The sequence below is a fragment of the Ambystoma mexicanum genome, chromosome 6p (assembly GCF_040938575.1).
Source record: "Ambystoma mexicanum isolate Mex_15411 chromosome 6p, UKY_AmexF1_1, whole genome shotgun sequence".
Classification (NCBI taxonomy): Eukaryota; Metazoa; Chordata; class Amphibia; order Caudata; family Ambystomatidae; genus Ambystoma; species Ambystoma mexicanum.
This window is the reverse complement of record NC_090935.1, coordinates 324639721-324656047: the sequence shown is the minus strand read 5'-3', so window position 1 is coordinate 324656047 and position 16327 is coordinate 324639721.

Sequence of the window (16327 nt, the reverse complement as noted above, 5' to 3'; positions counted from 1 at the left end):
AAAAACAGCTGCGCGGGGCTCCAAGAATCCCATCAAACACCACGTAGAACACATAGCCCAGCCACCTGGCAGCAAGGTTGTGACGCACATTTATTTTGTTCAGGGACTTCAACACTGTCCATAAAACACCCGAGCGCATGCGCACCACACCCTTGGGTCCTACGAACATCGCGCCTGTCTATAACTGTCTGCTGCACATGTGTCGCACTTTTAATTAGTTCGGTGACCCGAACACTGTCCGTAGAACACCTGCGAGCATGCACACAACCGTCCCCGCACATTTGGTGTCCTGCGGACAGCCGTCCCATTCGCGAATGTGTCCGCGATGTCATCATGTGACCGCACCCACGCTGAGCGTGTGTCCTTATTTGCGGACACTGTCCGGGCCCCCGAACATTTAAAAAGTGCTTTTTTGAGCAATCCAAGGTATTTTACAGTAACAGTTCACCATTGCACATGTCCCAGTCAGTGTCCCTGCTGATCTACATACTTTTTGGACATTTTTTAGCCCTTTCTTGGTGTTCCATCTGTCCGCGGACAGCACAGGTGTCTGTGAAGTGTGCACCTGCACCCCTATAGAAGGCCACACCCCAGAGCTGCTCCTCATCCTGTTTTTGGACTTCCAGGAGAGACACTACTCTACACTGCTGGATTGCTCTTTTGTGTTCCTCAAGTCCTGAGTTCTTGCTGGTTCCTAAGAACTTTGAAGATGGCATCCATGGCTGTTCCTGCTGGAGTTGCATCTGCCTCAGCACCACCCCGAACCCCTCCACCACCACCACCTCCCCAAGGGCTTGCAGAGGGGATCAGGTGTGAGGATGCAGAGTAGGATGAAGAGGATGATGTAGTGGAAGTCCCTACTACTAGCACTCATTGTGAGTCTTCTGTGTGGCGGTTATTTACCACTCTTGATGGAAAGCCAAAAGCTGGTGCAAACAAGGTGATCTGCACTCAGTGCTGCATGGTGCTGAGTCGTTGCAAGCCTGGTTTGTATAGCTATGGTACTACATCAATGAAGCGACACCTAAAGTCGTTCCACGGTGGGGCTATTCATAAGGTTGTACCTTACAATAAACGTAGTAGGTTGAGTTCCTCTGCAGCATCCTCCGTTTCCGCTCCTGTCAACACAAGAGACACTCCTGTGGGACAGGGCATCCCTCCAGCTGCCTCGCAGGCCATTCATGATGCTGTTGACCCTTACCTTTCAAGGGTCACAATATTGTGCATGTACTGCGACGCAGTACTCTGCAGGGGGGAGAACCTTTGGAGTGCTTTTGAGATTGTGGGCAAGGAGCATGAGAAGGTCTGCTACCTACCTCAATAAGTCCCACCCTACATCTTCCTCTCTCCACCTGCCCTTTCTTATCCCCGTGGTTGGTGTCCCTTCCTTACCCTTCTTTCCCCTCCTATGCGTGTGTGTTGTGTTTAAAAAACCAAAAAATATATAAAACAACAAAAACCAAAAAAAAGGTTCTTTTCAGAGCCGCCTTTCACAGTTTAAAAATAGAAGTGACAAATAAATGGTGCAGGGCCCTGTGCATTTTTTAGAAGTCTGCGGACAGTCCGCAGACATTTTACATTTTTGGGGTGCTGCCCTATCAGAACCATTGTACTTTTCTCTGGGAGGAAGTGGTGGCTCTGAAAAGAGCCTTTTTGTGGTGTTTTCTGTGTTTTGAAAACTTCAAATGGTCAACACCTACTGCAAAATTAAGTGCTATAATTCTAAAAAGGGTTGCAATGCATTTTGTACATTTTGCAGAAAAATCTGATTGCCAGCCTAAGTAAGATGTACTCCATCTCTGCGAAAAATGTGTGTGCTACGAAACATAATATTTTCATTGTGAAACGAGGACATGCCAACATCTTTCAAAAAGGCACAAACAGCCTTATTGACAATGTGCCTCGCTTTCTCAATTTTTGCACCAAATGACGAAGAATGCAGCCCCATTTGTCTCTGATCAATACGGGAAAAAATTACTTGGGAATTTGGAAACATGTCCATGACCTTCCCAAGCCCTTCTTTCATTGCAAATTGCAAAGAAATTCCAGACACATGTCCTAAACTGTTCCCTCCACAATGAATGATAATATTGTCTGGATGACACTGTGTCACCACATTTGCACAAATAGGTACCAAATCCAGCCACTTCATTCCACGCACTCCATGCCAGTGCACTTCCACATGAGAGAATCCAAGATGTGTAGCCACTCCACAGCGATCTGCATGCACCTACAACCAATTTATCCACGAATCTCCCAAAATCCAAACAATCTGCTTTCTGAAACACAAAGCCATAGCTATCTGTTCTTCTCTCATGAAAAAGACTTTCTAACAAACTCTCTCCTACACAACACACCCAGTAAACCTTACTGACCAATCCCATGCTCTGCTCATTCTCATTTGCATGCCTCTCAACCCCAGAATCCCCATATGTAATACGCGATGTCCGCGTACAACTGCAGTGTCTGCGGACAAATCAAAAAATCGGAGTGTGGGAATGAAAATTTAAATAGTGTGCCCCATTTCCCCTGGAGGTTGGCTCTAAAAAGAGCCTTTTTTGTGGTTTTTTTGCAGATGCTTCAGAAACACCTTTTATTTTGTATTTTTTGTTTTTTTTCTTATTTTCCTCCAAAATTCTTCACATTAGCTTCTCCAAAGCAACCCTTATGTTCCAAAACAGCATGGCATTTCCCATAAAAAATTAAGACATGCCATCTTCTTTAAAATAAGCAACATTACCAGAACCAGAAACCAGAAAAAATAACCTTGGCATTTGGAAGTATTTTCATTACTGCCTCAACCAAGAGTTCCAAATCTGCCAACAAATTTGGGGCACTGACATAGCCCAAATGCAAAGCACTACAGTGTACACCAACTACATGTGGACTGTTCACCCTGCCCATATCTCCACAAACTTTTACAATTCCCTGCACATTGAAACCAGTCACAGTGCTCCACACCACCTCCACTCCTTTAACATCGAAATTGTTTGCTACATTCCTGCATTTAGCATACTGCTCCAAACCATGCACAAACATAGCTCCAACCACCAACACCCTGTCTTTCTCCACCTCTGCCAGCTTCACTGAACACAGCCTCTTTCAACACAAACCACAACCTCAACATCTGATTGGCTGATCCCTACAGTCCCCTCTCCATGCTGAATTTTCTGAGAAACCCTGGATGTGGCACGCCCTGTCCGCGGACAGCCGTGGTGTCTGCAGCGCGCGTAACACTGGGGCAGCCCTACTGCCCGTTCCACTTCATTCTCTGCACCATTTCCTCATTGGCTACTTTTAAGCAGTCACACAATCATCCACCAATCACATCCAAGAACTCTACATCTAACTCCATCATCACAGATCAGCACTTTAGATGTACTATTGATCACTCTCAGTACAATTGGACTGTGACTGCAAAGGACCTACAGCAACAACTACTATACAATTCCCAAAGATTTCTACTTGCAGATTCATGCACATCCACATGCATGAACACAGACTACATGTATGAATATTTTCTACACAGTACATGTACAGGTCTTCTAGGAATACATATAAACAGAGTAACTGCCACTTACACTGTATAAACTGTAAAATGAACTTACTGTAATTTCTCCCGTCTGCTATGATGAAGTGTCACTTGCAAACCTGTCTGCTCCCCAAATATTTGTTTACACACACAGCTATCTAAAAAATGTTATTTCATATTAAAGGATGGGAGAAATAACAGTATAATTATGAAAAAGGCTGTCTAGTGTGTTATAAAATTACACACAGCGAGGATGAGTGCATGCATCTTCATTCAATCACACACACAGACAATATCATTAGAAAGGCTCCCAGCTGAAACAACACCACTGCCTCTATATCAAATCCTTCTGCTTTATTTCCCACACCTTCACAAATGCATACATTTACTATTAGACTCATTTGTAAAACATATTCAACAAACAGATTCTAAGTAAAATATACAGGATGCACATAGGCAAAGGAAAGTGCATGTGCATACTATGCTCAGTTATAAGAAAGCACTACTACTATGAAACAAAAAAGTAAATGTCTACATTAACAAAAGTGCTATAGACACACATATTCACTAACTTCTTTCTTTTACAATTACAGTGAAGACCACGCTCCTGAAAAGCAGCAGCGTCTGAAGTACGAACAAGAACTTAGAAGAAACCTACTCTTTCCATACAAAAAAGTAAGTACAATACTAACATAATATTCTAACTGTTACTCAAACACACTAACATGTTAGTATTGTAGAACAAACAAGTGTATTAACCCTCTACCATTAGAAGTAGTATTAATACTTCTCCTTACCAGCTGCATACTTTATATTGTCATCTGAAGCCCAGTATAGTAACACACAAATACAAGAATAGCCTTCCCAACTTAATGTAGCTGCCCATTGCACAATCACACACCTCCACAATCATCCTTACCATCACACTCAGACACTCATGCACAAAACATGCACACACTGCACAGTAGCCCAGCCCACACTTTCTTTTTTCTCCAACAGACCCCAAAGAACGCCTACCAAAAAGCAACTCCGTAGAAAGCAACGCAGAAGTAGAGCAAATCAAAATAAAAGTGTCCAAAATAAGCATCCATCTCTAGCAGATTTTGTACAAAAAGATCAAACAAAACAGCTAATACAGTAACTAAGCGAAACAAAACAACCTTCCACTACAGAAACTTTGCCTCCTCTATCAAAATGTAAAACGAAACAGAAAGTGATTAACAAACTCCAGCTATCACTACTGCTAACGCTGCACCTATAAATCTTGATGTAGTGGAAAGTAACCATACTAAAAAAAAATATTTTACAAAAAATGTTCCGCCACAGAGTCCTTCAGAACCTTATAAAAACAGGAGAGAAAGCATGCACAACCCTTAAAACCTACCATAGAAAATGAATCCTAGAAGCTCTCATAGACAGTGCAATCCTTCTCAAAAGTAAGTGATTTATTTTAGTTTTAAACAGAATGAAACCACTAACAAAACTACCTACTAAACTACAAAAAAGACTTCTCAATAAACCGAATATCAACAAAAATAGCTCCTTAAACATCTGTGGAGGTGAATGGAGTCACACCATGAGCACAGAACCATATTTTAACTAAGAAGCATATAAACAAAAGCAAACAAACCCAACTGCCATACATAGTAGTGGACAAGGGTATAAAAAACTTAATAACACCATTATTGAACAAAGAAACTCTGCTCACAAAAATATCCCCAGAAAACTCAGTATCACCCCTCCATTCTACTGAACCAAAACGTCCAGTCTATAAATGGCCGTGCACATCAATGTAGTATAACTTTGCCAAAAAATATTTCAAATCTTTATGCCAGTTCCTCAATCAGTATGTAAAAAGCAAAGACAAATTCAAAATGAAAGTACTACAAAATATGGATGCCTGTCCAGTGCGCAAATACACAGGACTAGAAGGAAATTCATTAGCTGCATTTCAGGACCTATTTGCAAAATAACCTTCCACCATATCAAAAGGTTATCAACACATCATTCAACTATAAGAAATCTGGTCCATAAACTCTGCTATGCTAAAAGTCCTGTTTTAGCACCAGCCAATTTAAATAACAATATTCTACTTGGTATAGCCAAACAACTACTCAAAGAAATAGAGAATATTCAGAGAAAATATTTTGGAAGTAAAAGCCACTTACAAAATGCAATAGCTTTACAACAAACTAGCAACTACTGTACAAATAGCAACCTTCTATTAAACACATACAAAAAAGAAATACTAAAATTTAAAAGTACCTCCGCTGAAGTACCAAACCATGTGTGTGTGTGTTGCCGCAGGACTTTTTATAAAAGTAGCACAAGCACTGTAGACATAACATACAAAATAGAAGAAAATGATGATTCCAAATGGTTCCAATTAGCTCTCTACCTTATAGCAGAAAACAAATACGAAATTACTGACCCCGTAATACTTTGCAATTACTGTACTGCAAAACTTGACAACAACCAAACACCTAAACGTGCTATCACAAATAACTTGGAATTATTCCCACTACCAAAACCCCTGCAGCAACTAAATTTATATGAGAGCATCATAATTCAAACAGTGCACCCATTTCAAGCAATAATACACCTTCAACCAAAAACAGCAAAATTACCTCCCTCTGAATTAGTGAAAGGCATTTGTGGCAAAGTAGTTTATTTACCATTAGATCTCAAAGAAAATGTACACACTCTAGGAGTGCAACAGCCAATAGATCAATCTTTAATTGTCTTGGTAAATGGCGTACCTAGAAAGGAAAAAATAATTTGGTAACAACTCGTGGACTTAGATAAAGTTAGACAAGCCCTGCAATATCTAAAAAACAACAAGGAATACTACAAAGAAATAACTATTGAAGAAAACCTAAGAGAAACCATTGAAATAATTCAAGACTCACCAAAAACTGATCAATTTTAACTTCTAAATCCTGCTACAGAATCCAATATTTCAGACCATTATATAATTAATCCTTTACACTCTAAAGACACTATAGATGATGCACTGGAAATGTACCAAATGCGACAAGCCAAAGGATCTCCAATTACCATATGGGAAAAAAGTATAGAAGCACGTGCCTTTCCTCTACTCTTTCCTACTGGAAAAGGAGGAAGGTACAATGATAGACCCACACAGATAACAGCATCAGAATATTGCTCTTTACGAATGTATTCTGACGACCCCAGATTCAGACAAAAAGTGGAATACATATTCCACCTTCTCTTTGAAAGTGAACTAGAAACTCAATGCTACGGAGTTGCACACACATTAAATTCAGGTACCCATTTTCAAAATATGGCAGATGCGCAATTATTACAAAATGTGCAAGAAAAAGATGAGGTTTTACAGTCAAGTATTACAAATCTTTTGGCAAACATGCGTGGTACAAAAGAATACTGGTTCCAATGTCATGCAGATGTACGCTGTATGATAACAAACCTTGGCCCACACACTTGCTTTGTTACATTAAGTTGTGCAGAATATGCATGGGAAGATTTACACGATTTCCTACACATAGCAAACAAAAACACATCAAACATAGATATAAAAACAACAGGAGAACTCTGCTCGCTAGATCCTGTAAATGTATCAAGATATTTCCATCATCACTTCATTGCTATGCTACACTTTATTTGTAATAGGACTGTTCCTCCCCTTGGAGAAGTTCAACACTTCTTTTGGCCAGAGGAGAACCACACATCCACATGCTATTATGGATTAAAGATGCTCCTAAATTTGGTCAGGACAGTTATGCCACTGTTTTGCAGTTCATCCAAAAATATGTCACTTGTGAAATCCCTTCACAAACAACACATAGGCCCTCATTACGACCCTGGCGGAGATCGTGGTGCAATATGCACCATGGAGCACGGCGGAAAGCTGCCGATACCGCCATGGGGGTTGGCGGATTTACCGCCCCATTCCGACCTTGGCGGGGCGGTAAATCCCCATTCCCCATTTTACCCTTCCCCATTCCCATTTTTGCCCCATAGGGTATAATGGGAGTGGGGAAGGCGTTAATTACGCCACCGTAAAATACGGTGGCGTAATTAACAACAAGGTCCCGTAGCGCCATGGATTTCTCCGCCCGGAAAAACCAGGCGGAAACCGCTCCATGGCGCTACGGGAACTCGTAGTAGGGCGGAAGGGTCCGCCGCGAATACCGCTGGCGTAAACCCACTCCGCCAGGGTCGTAATGAGGGCCATAGTGTTGTACCTTCAGGCACAAATTTTACAATTTCAAAGACACAAATGTGGGAAATATTGTTGTAGCAAATATTTTTAAAAAAAGGGGAAATACTACACCAAATGCTGCTTTGGTTTCCTTAGACCAGTTTCAGCAACAGGTCAAGTAAACAACTTCATGGGCCTCATTACACGTTGTGCGGTAAAAACCGCAAATTAGCGGCATGGTGCTATTAACGTGTCCACCCTCGCTAGAGGGCGCTAATAGCGCACGATCACGAGTACGCAGACACAAGCATAGCGCCATGCCGTTAATGACCCTACCGCCATACCGGTAAAGTCCCCTAAAAGTCCCTTACCGGCTTCCACGAAAGTGCAGATAGCACTTCCGCCCTCACGCTACATGAAAATAGCGGTCACCGCTATTAGCGGTGACCGTTAAATTGCGGAACCGGAAATAGCGTCATCGCACAGGAACGGGAAAGAGCACGGCGGCCATCTTCAAAAACACAATTTCCATTGCCATCCTCTGCCCCCAGGACCTGTTTCGAGTTGTGAGCAGTGCAAATCATCAGGGACACCTGCATCATGCCCAAGGCATTAAAAAAAACCTCCGACAGGCAGCGCAAGGAGAAAAATATGCCAGAGGAACTGAACATGCTAACACAGACCCTGGCTGAGAATGCCAAGGTGGTTTTTGCTAATGACATGCGCCGGCCAACCTTATTGAAAAAAAAAGCCCTCTGGGAGGAGGTAGCAGTTAAAGTCAGTGCTGTGGGCACCAGCACGCGCACTGTGCGCGAATGCAGGAAGAGGTGGGACGACCTCAGACTGTGGGTGAGGAGCATCCTGGCTGAAAACCATCGCATTGCCAGTGCCGGTGGAGATGGTTCACCAATCAGAATGAAGGAATGGGAGGAGACATGTTCAAACCTGATTGCCGTTTAATCCATTGAGGCAGTGGGCAGCATGGAGTTCGGCGTGGGTACCACTTCAGATGGAGGTGAGTGTACACATGACAGGATGCGATGTGAATGTACTGTCCCCCCCATATGTGAGCACAGACTCCTCTCATGCATGGACACACATCCACACATGCATCCATCCCTCACCATGTCAGTGTCAGACCCAAACACTCACACATCACCAGAGACAAGTTCCAAACACAACCATGCATGGATGAGGCACTGAACTGGCACATCACCTGCATCCACAACTACTAAGTCCCAATGGCCACAACTGCATCATTTATGTAATCCGCATTAAGTATATTGAAACGCAACCAATGCCATCCCCCTTCTCGTCCCTGACAGGCTCACATACAGATGATGAGGATGCTACTTATGCATCCCAGGCACCAGCTACGTGCAAGAGGCCAAGGGCACAGGAGCCGGAGGACACCCCACAACATCCAGGGGCAAGGGGGGAAGGTCACACCTGACAAGCAGAAAACATCGTCACAGTGCCACTGCCAGGGCAGTAGTAGCTGCACCAGAAACTGCAGCCCCACCACCGGTGGTGAACCCACTGGCACCAATGCCAGCCACCGAGGGCCCACCATCAGCTGTGGCAAGCTCCGCTGGTGAGGCAGCCGCCACTGCCCCCCTATCCAATCTGGAGGACACCCTAGTGGAGCCTATGGAGATGAACACCCCAAGCCCCCCTAGAACCCCAGAGCCAGCCCCAACCCAGACCCCTGGGTCTGATGTGACTGTTGAGGACAACTACCCAGCAATCATGTCCCCCATGTTACCTTCACCTGCTGCAGTGGGTGCATCAGAGGGCACAGCATCCAGTGCACGGTCACCCAGCACTGCCCCCCAACTGACCACCATCCTGGAGCGACAACAAGAGCTGACTATGCTGGTTGGCCAGCATGTCGAGGAGGCTGCCCGACTCAGGGAGAACATTGTGGAGACGGTGAGGCACTCCACTGAGAGAATGAATGCAAACACTGACAGGCTATGCAACGAGATAGCGATGCTCAGGGAGGTCCTTGTTCGCATGGCCGACACCATGGACCGCCACTTTTCACAGCCAGCCCAGTCTGCCCCATCATCATCTTCGGGGTCGAGACAGACAAGCCCCCTCCGGTGCTCTACACGCACCACCAGGCGCACGACTGACCGTCCCCAAGATGCTGCCAAAGACAATGGCAAATAGGGTGTCAATGGAGATTCCTCTGTGTGCATTGGTCAAGGCAAACATGCCAGACACATGAGGGACTGTTGGTGGGGGGTGGGGGGTAGGGTGTTATGGGTCTGTTGTGTGGGGTGGGGGTAGGGTGTTATGGGTCTGTTGTGGGGGTGGGGGGTAGGGTGTTATGGGTCTGTTGTGAGGGGTGGGGGGTAGGGTGTTATGGGTCTGTTGTGGGGGTGGGGGGTAGGATGTTATGGGTCTGTTGTGGGGGGTGGGGGGTAGGATGTTATGGGTCTGTTGTGGGGGTTGGGGGTAGGGTGTTATGGGTCTGTTGTGGGGGGTGGGGGGTATGGTGCTATGGGTCTGTTGTGGGGGGTTTGGGGTAGGGTGTTATGGGTCTGTTGTAGGGGGTGGGTGGTAGGGTGGTGGGATGTTTTGTTACTTGCACTTCTACACCTTTCTGTTTCTCAATACACTGGTTTATGATCAAAACACAGGCTTGGACATCTTCATTGTGTATGTGTACTTTATCGGCGACAGGGTCCATTGCGTGCTCCCAAACATACACCAGTGCATTGATACCCATATCCATGTGAAAACATGTTCCTCAGAATATTTGGTTGATCAGATGCTGTCACACAGCACGTCCCTCCTGCCCATCCCCTCTTGCAAGACCTGCATCCCCTTCACCTCCGTCCTCATCACCATCATCATCCTCATCAGGTGCTTCCATTTCAACCTCAGGGGGGCAGTGGCACATTCCGTCTGATACACATATTGTGCATCATGACACATACCGTGGTGATCTTGCCCACCTTCTCATGTACATACAGGAGAGCACCGCCAGACCTGCTAATGCACCTAAACCGTGACTTCAAAAGGCCAAAAGTCTGCTCGATCACAATGCGGGTACGGGTATGTGCACGATTGTATTCCTCCTCGTGCCTGTTCTGTGGGTTCCTTACAGGTGTGAGGAGCCAGGTCTTCAGGGGATAGCCCGCATCACCTGTGTGGGGGAAGGAACGGGGTCCTGTTACTGTTCACCTAAAGAGCGGCCTGTTCATGTCACACAAATTGATATTGCATTGTGATTCAAGTACACAATTGACAGCATACATGCAGATGGTCTGGGTGACAGCAACGTGCAAGGGGGAGGTTGACCCTGCAAGTAGACATGCCACATTGATGCCTCAAACAGTAATTGACATGTCCTGGGTGATGCAAGGTCTTCGGTGTCCCTGGGCCCAGGTAGATATGTTTCCACACTGCTGGTGTACTGCCATTCCAACATTGATGTTGCCATGCAGAGAGGCATCTCTTCAGTGGTGGAATAGGTGCGTGCGGAAATGCTATGGCTAGTGGTGATCCCTTTGCATGCATTATAGGGCACATTGCATTATTGATGTTGTGCTGGACTAATTCAGGATGCTATCTTGATGGCATGTGTGGAATTTTTGTATTTTGTGGCGTGGAATGTTGTGCAATTTGTATGTGGATGGATGTTTAATGTTACTAGACCTGGAATGTCATCTGTGTTGTGTAGCTTATACTTGCATGTCGGTTCATCTCAAGTACGTTGCCGCCTTCCCAGATGGACATTGCCGTACATCTGTATGTCCATTTTGCCCACATACAACAGGCTACACCCAGTTGGAGTACGTATCTCTCCCCCCCTTCACACCCAGTTGGAGTACGTATCTCCCCCCTCACACCCAGTTGGAGTACGTATCTCTCCCCCTTCACGCCCAGTTGGAGTACGTATCTCGCCCCCCCTTCACACCCAGATGGAGTACGTATCTCTCCCCCCCTTCACACCCAGTTGGAGTACGTATCTCTCCCCCCACTTCACACCCAGTTGGAGTACATATCTCTCCCCCCCTTCACACCCAGTTGGAGTACATATCTCTCCACCCCCCCAGTCACATTGCCATGTGCTTGCCCTGCTACTCACCAAGTAGCCACAAACGTTGTCCGGTGTGTTGCTCCATGTAGCGTGGGATAGTTGAGTTCCGCAGGACCATGGAATCATGGGTTGATCCGGGAAATGGAGCACAGCAAAGTGTGATTATCTTGTTGGCGTCACATACCATTTGGACATTGATAGAGTGGAATTGCTTCTTGTTTCGGAAGACTACTTCATTATGATGTGGGACCACCAATTCCACATGGGTACAGTTGATGGCCCCGATGCAACTTGGGATGCCTGCCAGTGAATAGAAGCAAACTTTTGTGTTTGCAATCTCCTGGGCAGTCCGTGGCATGGATATGTGTTCAGGTGCATGCTTCAGGAGGGCATCGAGTACCTGGTTCTGCGTGCGGGAGAATACTGATTGTGAGATGCCATGCATCTGTCCCACTGTATGCTGGTAGGTGCCTGTGGCCAGGAAGTGCAGCACACTCACCACCTTCAGTAGCGGGGGGATGGCAGTTCTGATGTCTATGAGGCTCACAATGTTGTCGTGGATCATGTCCACGATGCTGGTGATGGTAGCCCTGTCCAGACGGTACAGGGTGTGTATCTGCTCAGGGGTTAGGTTAAATGGACTGGCTCTGATCCTGGGGATTGGTGGGTGCCTCTGTGGTATGATTGGGGGCCGTGCTGGTGCTTGCTGTGCCTGTCTTGCCCTCCTCCTCCTCCTCCTGCGTCTCCTTTGTGCTGCCTGTTGTTGTTGCAGCTGCACTGCAATGAGGTCCTCCAGGCCATGTAATGCTGCCAGTATTGGAAACATCTTGGTGTGGGAAGGGGTGTGGGAAGGGGTTTGGTGTGCTCCTTTTGAGCTGCCACAGTCTCCATTGCCTCCACCTGTGCTGATTTTGTCCACCTGTGGCAGGTGGGAACACTGCTCAGTTCTCTTAATGGGTGGTTCGCGATGGCGGTATTACCGCCATGGCGGTAAGGGGTTTTGGGTGCTTTACCATGCCGCTATTAGCATGGCCGCTTGACTCGTGATGGTGTGCTATTGGCAGCATGGCGCTATTTACAGGATGGTGGGTCGCGCGCACGCGGACTGGCCGCTATTAGTGGCAGCCTACTTAGCGGTGCCGCTAATAGCAGTGAGCTGGGTCGTGATCCGCATGGGGATTTAACATTACCGGTATTACATTACCGGTAACGTTAAATCCCTACCGCCTACCGTGTAATGAGGCCCCATGTCTTCAGTCAGACATAGGGCCTCATTACATGGATGGCGGTGAACCATGGTGCTATTAGCGCCATGGTTCATGCTGGTAAAATACCGGCACCGCCTTGGTGGAAAGGGGAATTACCGCCCTATTCCAAGGTTGGCGGGGCAGTAATTCCCCCTTCCGCCATTGCCCTTCCCCATTCCCATTTTTGCCCCATAGGGCTCTATGGGAATGGGGAAGGCGCTAATTACGGTACCGCAAATTGCGGTACCGTAATTAGCACCAAAGTCCCTTTGCGGGTTGGTTTTTAACACTTGCAAAAAGCAGGCGTTAAATTCCCCAACCCGCAAAGGGATCTCGTAGTAAGGTGGTAAGGATTTTCCGGTACCAGTATTTTACCGGTACCGGTAAATCCTTACCGCCATCCGTGTAATGAGGCCCATAGTGTCAAAGGTAAATCACCTAAGAATACATATTACATAAAAAGAACAGAAGAATCAAAATACATCAATGATTACAATGCAATCATTGCCCTCCTATAGAATGCAAACACAGGTGTGCAGTACAGTGCAGACAATTCCACTGCAGTTGCACGATATGTCACAGCCTACTTAACCAAAGCCGAGAAAACAGAGGTTCAGGACCTCTGGGAAGACATATCACCAGACAAAACACTATCACAGAAATTGTACAGTTTAGGCATAAAAATGCTTTCTTGTAGAGAATGTGGCTGCTATGAAGCTGTAGACCGTTTAACCAGTACTGCCTTGTTTGGAAAATCTGACAATATAGTATGGCTAAGTCTTGGTCCTGCTAAATCTAGAAAAAGAGTTCTCAAATCATATGAGAAAATAGAAACAATAGCCAAAAATTATCCCGGCAGCCAAGACATTTCGAAAAACAATTTACTAGACACATACTACCCAAACAGGAGTACCACTTTGGAAACCATGTGTCTCTACCACGTAGCCCAAAACTTCACACACAAAAATAATATTAAACCAGATGAAAAGAAAGGTAGATGCAGAGTAGTAAATTGTGAAGGCAGTTTAGTGAAACTTACCAAACGCAGCTTAATTAATCATATCAAATTGTCATTAAAACTCCTCAACATAAAGAACTCTATTACATGTCCCTGCTACAACTTTTTAAACCATGGAGAAAAGAAGAAGAGTTACTGGATACATATGACTCCTATGAAGATGCTTTAAAAGCAAATTAAAGCACTATAACAGACGTAAACTTTACACAGTACCAAACAATGTTGCACAATGAATAGCAACACGAAGAAGAACTCCAGTCCCAGCTAGAAGTGGACACTCCCGACAGTAGTCAACCTTCTGTAACAGGAAGCCAAGAACCACTTGGACAACCACTAATAGCAAATGAGGCAGAATTAGCCATGACAGAAGTAGAAAATACCATGTGTCAGTATGAACAAGCTACAGAAGACTTCGCTGTACTAAAATCACAACTGAACAATGAGCAGCATAGCATTTTCCAAGAAATAACAAAACAAATTGAATTTGGTGTGCAACATGAAAATAAAAACTGTATCTGCCAAGGCTACAAACCTATACTGCTATACGTGAGTGGCCAAGCTGGTTCAGGCAAAACTTACAACATAGGCGGTGTCACTTTACACCGATTACTACTCCTTCCAGTAGAACACCAAAACAAATTAGACTATTACAAACTTTCCACAGAAGCTGCAATGGAACTACACAGAGTTTTCAAACAAATGAAAATGCTGCTAATAGATGAGGTGAGCATGGTCTCCAACCTAATGTTGGCTTTGATTCACTTCAGATTACAAGAGGTACTCAAAACAGGCTACGAAGAACTCTTTGGAGAAAAACACATTATTGTTTTCAGAGATCTTCAATTGACACCAGTGAAAGGTGAACCTATTTTTAAAACCTTAGGGCACAAACTGTGCCGTAAAACTCTTGGCAGCATAGGAAATGTCAACCTTTGGCAACATTTCCAATGCACGAATTAACAGAAAACATGCACCAGTCTGCAAACCTGACATACGCCAACATTTTAAAAAGTATTAGAGTTGGTGTACTATTTCAAGAAGCACAATCAATATTAAAAACCAGGAACATCCATGCACTCTATGGCCATAACTCATGTGCTACTGATGTCATGGAACAATTAGCACACAAAAATGTAAATTGTATGTTCTTGATGCCAACTCTTGCAAGCTGTTTAAAATTCAATGAAACACTGTTGAAAAAAGAAATGCAACCAATAATTGAAATTTGCTCCACAGATTATCTGGACGTACATAGTATCACACTACCCATGTGTCAACAAGCCACAACAAGACTATGGGCCTCATTACGACTCAGGCGGTAAGGGTTTTACGGCGGCGTAAACAGCGCCGACCCTTACCGCCTGATTCCGAGGTCCCTTAGCGCCATGGAAGTTTTAACACCTGCTTTTAGCAGGTGTTAAAATCCATGGCGCTAAGGGACCTTGATGTTAATTACGCCACCGTAATTTACGGTGGCGTAATTAACGCCTTCCCCACTCCCATTATGCCCTATGGGGCAAAATGGGAATGGGGAAGGGAAAATGGGAAAATGGGGATTTACCGCCCCGCCAAGGTTGGAATGGGGCGGTAAATCCGCCAACCACCATGGCGTAAACGTAGTTTACACCATGGTGGTAAAGTCACGGCCCAGGCGGTAACTTACCGCCTGGGTCGTAATGAGGCCATATATACCTTAGAAAACTCTATCTCCAACACAGCTGGTTTGGAGAAAATATTAAAATTATCTTTAAACTGTAGAGTAATGCTTAAACGTAACCTTGGCATGGAGCAAGGACTAGTTAATGGAGCACTTGGTACAGTTGTTGGCTTTCAAACATACCCACGTGACAACAAAATTCAGTTTGTCAATATTCCCTTTGACAAACTATCAGAAGTTAAAAGGATAGAATTGGCAACAGCCCGCTACCTTCTTTTCAAAGACATGTATGTACGCAGAGAACAATTTTCACTAACTCTAGCATACGCAGTTACCATTCACAAATCACAAGGTCTTACCCTAGATAAAGCATTGATAGATGTTGGTAGCACAGTCTTTAAAGAAGGCATGAGCTATGTAGCACTATCACGCTTACGTACACTTGACGGGCTATTTCTAATCAACTTTGATGCAAGTAAAGTAAATGCTGATATTCCTTGCATTCTAGAATACAATAGACTGCGTTCACTCTACACCCCCATCTAAAAACCTATCCTGTTCCACAAAAAGCAAAACGTTGTAAAAGAAAACTACTTCAAACTGAAATGATACAGGATCTTACTGCAATTCCTCCAA